General features: G+C 51.6%; 1 non-coding gene and 1 pseudogene across 1 annotated transcript; both read left to right on the forward strand.

Moving 5' to 3' along the window:
* The first annotated feature begins 1,621 nt into the window (after positions 1 to 1,621).
* On the forward strand, positions 1,622 to 13,551 carry LOC104661410 (annotated as a pseudogene).
* LOC115895563 lies at positions 13,064 to 13,197 on the forward strand. Its single transcript, XR_004055756.1, has one exon. It is a non-coding gene; the product is annotated as a small nucleolar RNA SNORA70 (small nucleolar RNA).
* Positions 13,552 to 14,287: the final 736 nt, after the last annotated feature.

Below are 14,287 nucleotides of genomic sequence, written 5' to 3' on the forward strand. Positions count from 1 at the left end.
CTGCTCTGAGCCCGGCCCCCTCTGGCGGGGTTCGGGTTCCTGGTAGGAGCCCAGCTTGCCTGGCTCCAGCACTCCCTCAGGGCCTCCTACACCACACCCAGGCTCCGTGCAGGCCCAGCACACCCCTCCCAGCCCTCGTGGCCAGAGAAGGGAATGGCTTTCAAAAGAGGAGCCCCTTGGAGTCCAAGATTCTTCAAAACTTCCAAAAGAAGTTCTGTATTTTGGACGTCAGTTTCTTTCAAATAACTCATTTTGTGAAACACATATGACAATTGTAGGATGGGAAAAGGCATGCAGAGCTGTGACACTTTCCTTTAGAGGTCACTACAGCACGTCCATGTCCTCCCAACACCATGAGTGCAGCCGCACCAAAGCCAGGGGAGCAGGTGCGCTTCTCCATGGGTCGTGGTTTAAAGCAGGTGAATCGCCATGGCTTGGGATTGAGGTGGTAATGGACATCCCAGTCCTCAGGTGGGGTTAAGTCCTCCTCCTGCACAGACCGTGCTGGGGGCATGCCTCCCTCCCACGATGCTGGGGGGACTTTGCAGTGCCCCCCAGGAAGCACTGGTGGGGCAGGCTGCAGGAGCCAAGGCTAGGGTCCTGGCACAGGACTACGGGGCCCTTGGCATCCTTCACTGCTGTGACAGGGGCTCCCTGCTGCCCTGGCACCTGTGGGCCTTGGCCAGTCCCCAACGCCACGTTGTGGTAGTGGAGACCTGGTGGTGGTCAGCGGCCCCCTATGGAGGTTCTGCCGTGTGTGTCAGGGCCCCAAGCAGGGCTACACCCAACACCATCGCAACCCACAAGCTCCTGCAACCTCCTGCCCCGCACACCCCATGCCCCACCTTACCCTCTGCCCAGCATCCTGCACCCAGCAGCCCCTACGGAGGCTCTGTCCCCACTGATCATCAATGCAGACACACATCCACGGGAGGGGCTCTCGTTTTCCCCACCTTCCAATGAGGAAACCGACCAAGACAGACTCCGCACCGAGCAGGGGTCAGACCCTGGTGGAGGTGGATTTTCTTCACCGTGGCACAGTCCTGCTCAGTCCCTGGACTGCCCCCCTGCACCCAGCAGCACAGGCTGCAGAGACCAGGAGACGCGGGCAGGAGCTTCCTCCTTGCCTGCCTCACTCCTGCCCACCCAGTGGGCACCCTGTAGATAGGAGTCGCTCTCCGCCTGGCACTTGGACTGCTGGGCTGAGTCATGGCTGCAGGCAACGGCTCAGTGGCATCTCCAAGGTGCCACCACAGGGACACCCTCCGTGTCTCCAGGCTGTGCTGTGGCTCCGCGGAGCCAAGCTTCCCCACGCCACTGAGTCGGGGGCTGCAGAGGCCTGTGCAGGCTGCGGTGGCTGGACCTGGGCCTGGCTGCTCGGATGCTGAACGCTGCTCTAGCCTGGAGGCTGGCAGGCCTGCCGGGGGCCAATGAGCAGGCATCGCCCGCCTGAAGCTCTTTGCCTTCGAGGGAGCTTCAGCACCAGCCAGGAGCAGTTTATGAGAAATTCAGAGACACATGCAGACTTCTCTGTGTCTTCTGAAGAACAGCCACTGTCTCACCCACCTCTGGTCAGAGGACTCTGGAAAACTTGCGTTTCTGGTACGTGTAGAAAACCGACATGCTAAGCCGCAAAGCCGCCCCCTTCAAGGCGCAGCACACACGAGGCTCGCCCTGCCACAAGCACTGGTACCAGCTCACTTTCCGCTCTGCTCGGCGGGACTGCCGGCCAGGCCGAGCGCGCAGCTGCAGAGAGGTTTAGAGTGAGGCCTTCGCTTCGCTCTCTGGTCCAAGAGTTACAGCATCTGGTGAAGTGTCTCGTTTTCCTTTTTTGGACAGTTAAGCTACAGCAATGGGCCAGCTGGCACCAGTGTGGAGAGACAGGTATTCCTCACTTTGTGGCACCAACGTGGTTCTGGCAAAGTTGCCTCTTTTCCAGTAAAACGAGTCTCCTCTCCCCACCGCCTTCCATTTCAGGACCAGAGGTTTGTCCCTGAGGAAGCAGCCTCAATGACAGCTTTGCCCTCTGTGGAAAGCCTGGCCACCAGCGGCACAGAAGCCAGATGCGTGGCCATGCCGGCGGAGCAGCTGGAGCAGCCCCTGCCCCCCATGAACCTCAGTGTCCCCCAGGCCACCCGCGCCCCACTCTGCCTCGCCTGTACCACCTCCCTCACTGCCACACTCAGTCCCTCAGAGCAAAGTGCCTACTCCACAGCTCCACGCCCCTGCCCAGTGGAGCCTCAGCCCTGTCCCACCTGCAGCGTGCCCAGCCCAAGTGCCTGAAACCCAGAACCTCGGGCTCAGGGCGAAAGGAAGCCGCCCCATTCCATCACATCAGGGTCCCCACTGCACTTGTTTAGAGCAGAGCACAAGTCTCCTTGCATCTTAGCCCCTTCACACAGGTGACTCTGAGAGGCTCAGGACAGAGCATTGCAGGGGAGACAGAGGAGGAAGGACTCGGGCTGTGAAGAGGGGCTCGGCCTCGCCAACCAGCACGTTCTATTCATTTAGTAAAATGGCCGCCCACCCCCCACCCAGACCCTGCTCGGGGAGAGACCACTGGGGCCGTCCCGTCCCCGACTTCTATTTTGTTTTCGCCAGAGCCGCCTCCAGCCTCCCTCTTCACTTTTTATGTCAACTCTGGGGACCTGCTGGCTGAAAGTGAGTTCTGTTTTCCGGCAGCCTTGTGGCTTTTGGACTCGGCCTTGAAATTAGTTCATGGCGACCCAGGCACACATCGCACTGGGAAGCCACGTGGGAGCCGTGCGGGTGGAGCGGCGCAGCCAGACTGAAATGGATCCCAGCGCCTGGGCCTCGTCAGGCCTTTATGACAGAGTGTGAAGGGAATTGCTGCTTAGTCACCAATTTGCTTGGCAAGATCGGGTGGATCAGGAAACATCAAAGGTCAGACAGTAGGAGTTTGTCTAGACACTCTATTTTGGACGACGCTCACCCGAGGTGTTTCTGTAGCAACCTTTACAACACTGCTGTTCCGGCAATACTGGAGAAAACACTGTCCCTCCTGTCAGCAGGTAGGGCCCACTCTGAAAATCCTCGCCCCGTCGCCGGGTCTGCGGCGGCGCCTCCAACTCCATTTAGAACGAGGAAGCCCGTCGGGGAGGCCCCGGGGAGGGACTGGCTGCTTGGGCGGAGGCCAGGCCTCGGGAAGCTCGTCCAAGGCTCCCGGGCAAAAGCGCCAAGAAATGGAAGTGGCTCATTTTTCCTCTGGGCCTGAGGGGAGGGTTTTGATTTTTACAGCCGCCCGCAGTCATTTCTCACAGGTTTGAAGCAGACGTTTCCAGGGAGGGAGGGAGAAGGGAGATGGGGAAGGGTGGGGAGACGCCGGAGGAGGCAGCCACCTCAGGGGATCCCTGGAAGCCTGGACGTGCTCTGCCCAGTGGTTCGGTCCCCCAGGGACACGTGGTCATGTCTGGAGGCATCTGTGGCTGTGGCGGTCACGGTAGGGAGTGCGCCTGGTATCGAGGGGTGGGGCTGCTTCCTTCCGCCTGTCCCCGCTGCCCTCCCCATCCTCCATGTCTCCCTGCCACCTGCCCTGCTGCCCTCCCTGCCCTCCATGTCTCCCTGCCACCTGCCCTGTCCCCGCTGCCCTCCCCGCCCTCCATGTCTCACCATCGTGCCCGATGGCCCTCTGCGAACCAGGAGAGGGGACGGCCAGGGCTTCGGCTTCCCTGCATTTGCCCGGGAGTGGGGGAGCCAGGAGCAGTCCATGAGTTCCCTCTTCCTCCTGGGGCCCGGGCACCAGATCCCAGAGCTCCCTACCATGCAGTGGGTTCCCTGGCCTTGCAGCCCTCCTGGGGCCCCACAGGGAAGGTACATAAAGGTGGCTCGACAGCTCCTTAGCACGCGACCTCCAGCAACGTCAGCCTCCCCTACCTCAGTTTCCTGAACTCTGAAGGGAGGACGAGTGGCACGATGATTCCTGGGCAGAAACCTCAGGGCATGGTGACTGCAGGCCCCTGGCCTCTCCCCCACTGACTGCCCAGGGGAGTGAAAGTCCAGGACTCTGTGCATGCCTGGGGACCTGGGCAGTGGGGGCAGAATTGGGGACCTGGAAGCAGCATCTGCCCGCCTTGCTGGTGAGGGGTGCAGGCTCCCAGGCCCTGCATCCAGACACCACCCTCACCCATGCAGGAGTAGGACTCGAACCCGCCTCTCTCGCCTCCTTGTATTGCAGAGAACGTTCAAGTCCTGATGTGGACTCCGTCTGACTGCGGCAGAAAATCCAGAGATGGTCTCTGCCACCACTGTGATGGGCTCTGGCCAGAGAAGCAGGAGGGAGGTGGGCCCACAGCTGCTGTTTCTGAGCCGTTACAGGGGCAGTGGCATCCAGGGAGCACCCTGAGATGCAGCCTCTGCTTCAGCCTGACAGACCTGTAGCTGCTTCTGGAGCACGCCTGGGGGACGCCCTTTCTTCCTATGGGATGCCAGCTGGACTTACTGTGCAGACAGGGCCTGAGCCAGACCAGAGGCACTGGCTTCTAGGTGTGGGACCTTCTTAGCGCAGGACCTTCTCAGCGTGGGACCTGCAGCTGCCTTTCCCACACTCACACAGGCTCCTCCCATTGTCCTAAGAACCCTGTGGCGGTGCAGGCAGGGGTTACCCAAATGCTGACCCTTGTGAGTCCGAGAGGAGCGCAGCGCCCGCCCGAGGGGCTTTGACCTCACGCTCACTGCTGTGATCATTGTCACTGTTACTCTGAGCTGCTCTGTTTGGGAGGGGAAGCCACACTGCGGAGGCTGAGGAGCAGCCGGGGCACATGCCTGGCCCTGCCCTCCAGCTGGCCTGTCTTCCACGCATGAGAGCCTTGCCTAGAAGGCCTTCGGGGTGGGGGGGTCCACCTGAGCCCCTCACCTTGCAGCCCCCCACCTTGCGGCCCCCCTCATTCTCGTGCACTGGGTCCCCTTTGCTGTTGGACTTGCAGCTTCTGCAGGCAAGAACCAGGTGATGTCCTCTCTGTTCTCCAAGAGCAGCTATGGGAGAACTTGGGGTAGAAGTGAATGAATGAGTGACAAACTGAGGATGCAGATGTCTTGGCTGCAGAGGAGCAAAGACAGACATTTCATTTGACTGCTTGGAAACCATACAAGCAGGAAGAGAATGAAATGAAATATTTAAAGTGTTGAGAAAGGAAAAAATAGACCCCAACCTGGAATTCTGTACCCTGTGAAATTATCCTTTAAAGGTGAAAAGAAAGACTTCCTCAGAAAAACAAAACTTAAGGGCATCAGTTGCCAGTAAACCTGCCCTGTGAGAAATGCGAAAGGAAGCTCTTTAGAGAGAAAGAGAATACTACTCAGATCCAAAGACAGGAAGAATATTGGAGGAGGAAAAAGCAAAGTAAGATAAAAACACTTTGTTCTGATTCTCCACTGATCTAATAGATAAGTTTGTGCAAAGTAATAACAGCAACAATGCAGTTGGTCATGTGTGCTTACATATGTTAAGTATGTATGCTGACATGTATATATGCATGCATACCTAGGTATGCTGATATGTAAGTGAAGTCAATTGCAGCAATGACACAGAGTATGGGAGGAAAAAATTAAAGTGATTTTGTTATTAGAAGGTGTCACACTATCCATGAAGTGGTATTGTATTATTTGAAAATGGGCCTGGATTAGTTGTTCATGTATGTTATAAACTTTAGGGCAACCACTAAAAAAAGTTTAAAAGTATAACTGATATGCTAATAAAGGAGAGAAAATGGAATCATATAAAATACTCAAAACCACAAATGACAGAAAAAGAAGAAAAAAATAGGAACAGAGAACATGGGCAACAAAGGAAAACGGTAACAGACCTGGTAGATACTAACCCAACTGTGTCCATAATTACCTTGAATGTGAATTCTGAAGATGCACCAGTTAGAAGATAGACTGTCCAGGAAACAAGACCCAACTATATATTGTCCATAAGAAACCCACTGTAAATATAAGTACATGTAGATTAAAAGTAACTGAATAGAGAGATTTATATCCTGCTAACACTAAGAAAGTGGGAGTAACTATATTAATTTCAGACAGTACACTTCAGAGTGAGGAGAGGGTCAGGGATGAAGCAGAGCATTCCATAATGATAAAAGGGTCAGTTCTCCAAAAAGATAACAATCCTGAAAGTGGGTGTGACTGCCAACAGAACATCAAACTACTTAAGGCAAAACGGATAGAAATACAGGGAAAAATAGATTAATCTACTATTATAGTTGGAAACTTCAGTGTTTCTCCATCAGAAATGGATAGATCCAGTAGGCAAAAAAAGAAAAAATCACTAAGGATAAAGTCAAACTCAACACCATCAACCAAATGAATATAATTGACATCTATAGACCATTTCATCCAACAGCAGAATAGCGACCTTCTTGAGCTCACCTGAAACATTCACCAAGATAGATCACATTTGGGTCACAAATCATACCTTAACAAATGTAAAAGAGTTGTGTATTAGTCCACTTTCACAATGCTGTAAAAGAACTATCTGAGACTGGGTACTTTATAAAGAAAAGAGGTTTAATTGACTCTCAGTTCTACATAGCTGAGAAAGGCCTCAGGAAACTTACAACCATGGTGGAAGGCAAAGGGGAAGCAAAGCATGTCTTATGTGGTGACAGGAGAGAGAGAGAGAGTGAAGGAGGAAGTGACACCCTTTAAACCATCACATCTCGTGAGAACTCACTATCATGAGAACAGCATGGGGGAAACTACTCCCATGATCCAATCACCTCTCAGCAGGTCCCTCCCCTGGGTGAGAGCAGACATTGCCTGATTTCTGTTTGATATGGTTTGGCTCTGTGTCCCCACCCAAATCTCATCTCCAATTGTGGGGATTACAAATTTCAGATGAGATTTGGCTGGGGAGACAGAGGCAAACCATAGCAAATAGATATCAGGCAATGTCTGCTCTCAGACCACAATGCAGTTAAACTAAAAACCAGTAACAGAAAGGTAACTAAAAAATCACAAAATACATAGAGACTAAACAACACATTTCTACGTAACACATGAGACAAAGAAGAAATACCAAGGGAAATTTAAAAATATTTTGAGCTAAATGAAAATGAAAACACAACTTACCAAAATTTGTGGGATGCAACAAAGGCAGTACTTAGAGGGAAATTTATAGCACGTATATATGTTAGAAAAGAAGACAGATCTAAAACCAATTACCTAAGCATCCATCTTAGGAGACTAGAAAAAGAAGAGCAAATTGAATCCAAAGTAAGCAGAAGAAAAGACATAACACAAATTACAGCAGAAATCAATAAAATTGAAGACAAAATCAATAGAGAAAAGCAATGATACCCAAAGCTAGTTATCTGAAAAGACAAAGAAAATGGATATGCCTCTAGCTAGGCTAAGAAAGTGAGAGAGAGGACACAAATGAATACCAGAATGAAAGAAGGCACAACACTGTGGATCCTGCGCACAGGAAAAGGATAATAAGGGAGAAATATGAACAACTCTATGCCCATTTGTAACCTAGATGAGATGGACCAACTCCTTGAAAGACAGTCTGTCAAAACTCACACAAGAAGAGCTAGCCGATCTAAATAGACCCGTATCTATTGAAGAAATTGAATAAATAACTAACAACTTTCCAGGCCAGGCATGGTGGCTCATGCCTGTAATTCCAGCACTTTGGGAAGCCAAGGCGGGAGGATCACTTGAGGCCAGAAGTTCAAGACTAGCCTAGCCAGCATGGGGAAACAACGTCCCTACTAAAAATCCTCCCAAAATTAGCCAGATACGTTGGCACACATCTGTAATCCCAGTGACTTGGGAGGCTGAGGCAGGAGAATTGCCTGAATATGGGAGGCAGAGGCTGCAGGGAACTGAGATCATACTACTGCACTTCAGCCTGGGCAGCAGAGTGAAACTGTCTCAAAATTAATTAATTAATTAATTAATTAACAAGTTTCCAAATCAGAAAACATCAAATCTAGATGGGTTTACAGTGAATTTTGCCTAACATGTGAGGAATAAATTATGCCAATTCTCTACAACCTCTTTCAGAAGATAGAAGTTGAGAAAATATTTCCAAACTCATTCTATGAGGCCAGCATCACCCTACTACCAAAACCAGATGAAGATAAGAAAACCACAGACCAATATATCTCATGAACATAGATGCAAAAATCATCAGCCAAATATAATCAAATTGAATTCCATAATATAGACAGAGAATTATACACCAAGACCACATGGAACTTACCCCAGGTGTGCAAATCTGGTTCAGCATTTGGAAATCAATAATGTAATCCATCACGTCAACATGCTAGGGAAGAAAAATTGCATTATCACATCAAGAGATGCAGAAAAATCACTTGACAAAATCCAGTACCCATTCATGATAAAAACTCAGTGAACTAGGAATATAGGAGAATTTCTTCAACTTGCCACAGAATATCTACAATAATAATGGTGAGAAACTCAAAGCTTTCCTACCAAGATCAGGAACAAGGCAAAGATGTCCTCTGTCACATCTTTTCAATATCATACCAGAAGTCCTAACTAATGCAATAAGACAAAAAAGGCAAATAAAAAGTATACTGATTGGAAGGGAAGAAATAAAACTGTTCACAGATAACATGATTGTCTATGTAGAAAATCCAAAAGAATTGACCAAGAAAACCCTCCTGGAACTAATAAGCAATTATAGCAAGTTTGCAGGATACAAGATTCACATACAAAAGTCAGCTGCTTTTGTGTATACTAGCAATGAACAAGGAATTTGAAATTAAAAACATAATACAATTACATCAGTCTCCTCAAATGAAATACTTAGGTATAAATCTAATAAAATACGTACAAGTTCCATATAAGGAAAACTACAAAACTCTGATCAACAAAATGAAACAAGAAGAAAGAAATAGAGATCAGGAACAAGGCGAGGAGAGAGACCTCTCTCCCTGAGGACACTGCAAGGCTCACTGCAGCCTCTGCCTCCCAGGTTCAAACAGCTCAAGAGGTGAGGATGTCCTCTTTCAGCTCTTCTCTCATGTTCATGGACAGAAGATTCAACATTGTCAAGATGTTCATTCTTCCCAGTTTGATCTATAGAGTCAATGTTATCCTAGTCAAACTTTCAGCAAATTATTTTGTGGATGTTGACAAACTGATTTTAAAGTTTATGTGGAGAGGCAAAAGACCCAGAATAGCCAGCACAACTCACTACAAAGAAAGGGTGATATTGGCAAAGGAATCGACAAAGAAATCGATGGAATGAAATAGAGATCTCGGGTATCCATGGAGGTGTCTATATCCACATCGATACAGTCAACTGACATTTGACGAAGGAGCAAAGGCAATACCATAGAGAAAGATGGTCTTTTCAAAAAACGGTGCTGGAACAACTGAGCACCTACATACAAATAATGAGTCTAGACTCAGACCTTACACCTTTCACAAAAATTAACTTAAAATGAGTCACAGACTTAAACATAAAACACAAAACTATACAATTCCTAGAAAACAGCATAGGAAGAAATCTAGATGAGCAATACCAAAAGTATGCCTGTGAAAGAATTGGTAAGCTGGACTTTCTTAAAATTAAAATATTTTTGCTCTGCAAAAGAACACTGTCAAGAGTATGAGAAAAGAAGACACAGACTGGGAGAAAATATTTACAAAAAAAATCAATACTTGGTAAAGGGAAAAATACAAAGAACGCTTAAAAGTCAATAATAAGAAAAGCCCAGTTTAAAAGTGGGTCAAAGACCTTCGCAGACCCCTCAGAAGATGGTAGAGACACATATGAGAAGATGCCCCTGTCAGTCATCAGGGAAATACAAGTTAAAACGAGGAGACCCCTTCACGTGCCTGTTAGAACAGCCGGCCTGCAGACACGGGTAGCATCAAGGGCTGGCAACGATGTGGCGCTACAGGAACGCTCCTCCACTGCCAAAGAGGATGCAGCTAGCATGGCCACTTGGAAGACAGTTTGGGAGCTGCTTATAAATCTCAGCATGGGCTCTGACCCTGTGACCCAGCGTGCACACACCTTGGTACCTGCCCAAAAGAGCTGAACTCCCTCGTCCACACGGAAACCTGCACACACAGGTTGACAGCGGCTTCCCTTCACTTGTCCAAACTGGGACGCAACCAAGATGCCCTTCAGTTGGTGAATGGATAAACTGGGCACTTCTGGGCAGTGGAGTATCACTCAGCGCTAAAACAGAAAAGGAACCATCAAGGCATGAAAAGACAGGGAAGCAGCTTGAATCCACAGCACTAAGGGAACAAAGCCAGTCTGAAAAGGCTACACACCACGTGAGTCCAACTAGACGACATTCTGGGAAAGGCAAAACTACGGAGACAGTCGAACGATGACAGATGGCCAGGGGCTTGGTGAGAGAAGGACAAATGGGCAGAGCACAGAGGATGTTTAGCAGCGAAACTGCTCCGTGGGACACCACAGGGCAGACGCCTACAATCACACATTCGTCCAAACCCACGGAGTGAGCGGCCCCAGGAGGGAGCCCTGCAGTGAGCTCCGGGATCCGGACCATCCTGATGCGTCCGCGCGGGTTCATCGCCCGGCACAAATGCACATCTCCAGCCCCAGAGGGTGGTGGTGGGAGAGGCTGTGCCTGTGTAGGGGCGGGAGGCATATGGCCAACTCTCTGGACCTTCTTCTCCATATTTCTGTGACTGTAAAACTGCTCTGAAAAGCAGTCTTTTATGAAAAATCAAACATCAAAAAAAAAAAAAAAAAAAAAAAAAAGAGGCACAAGCAATGTCTAGGATCACCCAGAACCTAAGTGTCAGCTGGAATTGAAACCTGCATCCTGGGTTTGGTCTGAGGGTGACATTGATGGGAGGTCACCTGGCTCCGCTCCAGCACCTGACCCAGCTCCAGCAACTGGCCAACCTCCAGCTCCAGGCCCAGCTCCAGCACTTGACCCGGCTCCAGCACCTGACCCAGCTCCAGCAGCTGACCCAGCTCCAGCTCCAGGCCCGGCTCCAGCGCCTGACCTGGCTCCAGCGCCTGACCCAGCTCCAGCTCCAGGCCCAGCTCCAGCACCTGACCCGGCTCCAGCACCTGACCCAGCTCCAAGCCCAGCTCCAGCACCTGACCCGGCTCCAGCGCCTGACCCAGCTCCCACGCCTGACCCAGCTCCAGCGCCTGACCCAGCTCCAGTGCCTAGCCCAGCTCCAGGCCCAGCTCCAGCAACTGGCCCAGCTCCAGGCCCAGCTCCAGCGCCAGGCTCCGCTCCAGCACCTCACTCCCCGGGCTGCCTGGACCGCAGGAGGTGTGGTTTGGGATGACACCATGGCTGTGATCTTGTTGGCCACAGGCTTCCCCATCCTTCTCGGCCGAGAAGCCACTCCCATGGCCACCTCTGACTCTGAGCTTGGACTCTGGAGTGGTTGCTGGAGTCACTTCCCACCATGCCGGGCGAGAGCTGCAGGAAGGCACAGGGTGTGGGACGCTGACAACTGGCAGCCGCCTCCCAGCCACACCCCAGCCTCCCGCAGGCACCAGGCCTTTGAGAACCAGAGCTGCACCTTGTCCAGCGGGTTTCATAGGTCTCAGGACTGGGAATGGCGCTGGACGCGTGGACGGGTGAAGTCCATTGTTCGTGCTGCTGCAGGTGTGAGCCGCAGCCCGTGCCCACCACCAAGGGGGCAGAATGGTGGCATGAATGGAGAAGCACTCATTTGCCAAATGATTTACATCAGACTTTTCACAGCTGAGAACGTCACCGCAAAGCACAAACGACTCTGTTCCAGAAAGAAAAGGGGCAGCAGGGCACTGAGGCAGACCACGGGGACACGAGCAGTGCCTTCCACACTGTCCGGGTCCGGGGAGGGCACTGAGGCAGACCACGGGGACACGAGCAGTGCCTTCCACACTGTCCGGGTCCGGGGAGGGCACTGAGGCAGACCACTGGGACACGAGCAGTGCCTTCCACCACTGTCCGGGGTCCGGGGAGGGCACTGAGGCAGACCACGGGGGACACGAGCGTGCCTTCCACCTTGTCCGGGTCCGGCGGAGGGGCATGAGGCAGACCCGGGGGACACGAGCAGTGCATTCCACACTGTCCGGGTCGGGGAGGGCACCTGAGGGAGACCACGGGGACACGAGCCAGTGCCTTCCACACTGTCCGGGTCCGGGGAGGGCACTGAGGCAGACCACGGGGACACGAGCAGTGCCTTCCACACTGTCCGGGTCCGGGGAGGGCACTGAGGCAGACCACGGGGACACGAGCAGTGCCTTCCACACTGTCCGGGTCCGGGGAGGGCACTGAGGCAGACCACGGGGACACGAGCAGTGCCTCCACACTGTCCGGGTCCGGGGAGGGCACTGAGGCAGACCACGGGGACACGAGCAGTGCCTTCCACACTGTCCGGGTCCGGGGCGGGCACTGAGGCAGACCACGGGGACACGAGCAGTGCCTTCCACACTGTCCGGGTCCGGGGAGGGCACTGAGGCAGACCACGGGGACACGAGCAGTGCCTTCCACACTGTCCGGGTCCGGGGAGGGCACTGAGGCAGACCACGGGGACACGAGCAGTGCCTTCCACACTGTCCGGGTCCGGGGAGGGCACTGAGGCAGACCACGGGGACACGAGCAGTGCCTTCCACACTGTCCGGGTCCGGGGAGGGCACTGAGGCAGACCACGGGGACACGAGCAGTGCCTTCCACACTGTCCGGGTCCGGGGAGGGCACTGAGGCAGATCAGATCGCAGCAGCCCTGGCAGCACCTTCCACACTGTCCCGGGGAGTCCTCTTTACCAGTGAGGAAAGTGACGCTTGAGGCTGAGAGGAAGACACTGATTCCAGGTGAAAGGATGATTTTTAAAGACTCTCCAGCTAGACGGTCTGTTTTTTCATTAATTTTCCTTAAAAGCCCCACTTGTGAGACAGGCAAATGCTCGCCCCCTGTCCCAGCCCCCGCCCCCATCATAAACCAGTGCACCTGGAGGAGGGGCTCGGGGCAGACAGGCCTGGGAAGGTGTTGGGATGTGCACCATGACCCACCTCCCAGGATGACCACAGAGCTGGGGGTGTATTTTCTGCACTTTAAAATGACTGAAGCCCTGCAGCCAATTAAGCCGACTGAGTTCCTTTCCTCATGGGGGCCCAGTGTGCAATGGCTGCAAACAGCAGCTTCCCTGGTAGTGATGCAGCCTGTTTGTTGTATAGGTTGCTCTAAGGGACCTTGGAGACAGTCCTTTCAGATGGATGTTCATGTTTCTGACCTTGCACTACCCCAGTGTAGGCTCCAAACAGGCATGCGAGGTGCCATTGGAAAGCCCCGGGGCACTGTGGCCAGGGTTCACATTGACCAAGTTATGTCCATCTGCACCAAGCTGCAGAACAAGGAGCATGTGATGGAGGCCCTGTGCAGGGCCAACTTCAAGCTCCCCAGCCGCCAGAAGATCCACATCTCAAAGAAGTGGGGCTTCACCAAGTTCAATGCCAATGAATTTGAAGACATGGTGGCTGAGAAGTGGCTTATCCCAGATGGGTCAAGTACGTTCCCAATCATGGCGCTCTGGACAAGTGGCAGGCCCTGCATTCATGAGGGCTTCCACTGTGCTGCCCCCTCTTAATACTCACCAATAAATTCTACTTCCTGTCCACCTAAAAAAAAAAAATGCCTTCACTTCAATTACCCCTCTTTCTTACGTACTTTGTCTGTTATTTTAGTTTTATCCTGATTCCCTCAATAAACATTATTAGTATATTAAAAAAATAATAATAAAATAAAATAAAATAAAATGACTGAAGCATTTCTAAGGTCAAAGTGGAAGGTTCAAATAGCCCAGCCAGAGCCCAGAGCAGCCCCTGCAACGTCCTCTTCAACACATTTACAAGGAAAAGCCATCTGATTGAAAGCGAGAGACTCCATGGTCACATCTGTAATTGGCCAGAAAATCACCTCATGAAGGCAGTGTGTTGTTTGAACGATGTCTGATTCCAAAAGAATTTCATTAAAGCAATTATATTTTAATAAATGTGGGAGGTTATAGATGGCATTTCATTTCATAATAGAGCCTGTATGCTGCGGCAATTAGCAGCGGAAAATGAGCGGGACGGAGCCCAGCGTTGTGCCTGTGTAATGTTTTCATTACAGGAGTTACAAATAATCTATTAATCTTCCTCTAAACACCCAGCAACATGCAAGCATTCCTCACCTCAAAGTTGGTTCTAAGTAAACAAAATAAGATGCCAAGAGGCAGTGTGTCAGCGTAGGATTTACAGAGTGAATCAGAGACCTTTGTACGATTGAAGACGTCGTTAGCCCTCGGGAGCCGAGT

This window comes from Rhinopithecus roxellana, chromosome 21 (assembly GCF_007565055.1).
Source record: "Rhinopithecus roxellana isolate Shanxi Qingling chromosome 21, ASM756505v1, whole genome shotgun sequence".
NCBI lineage: Eukaryota > Metazoa > Chordata > Mammalia > Primates > Cercopithecidae > Rhinopithecus > Rhinopithecus roxellana.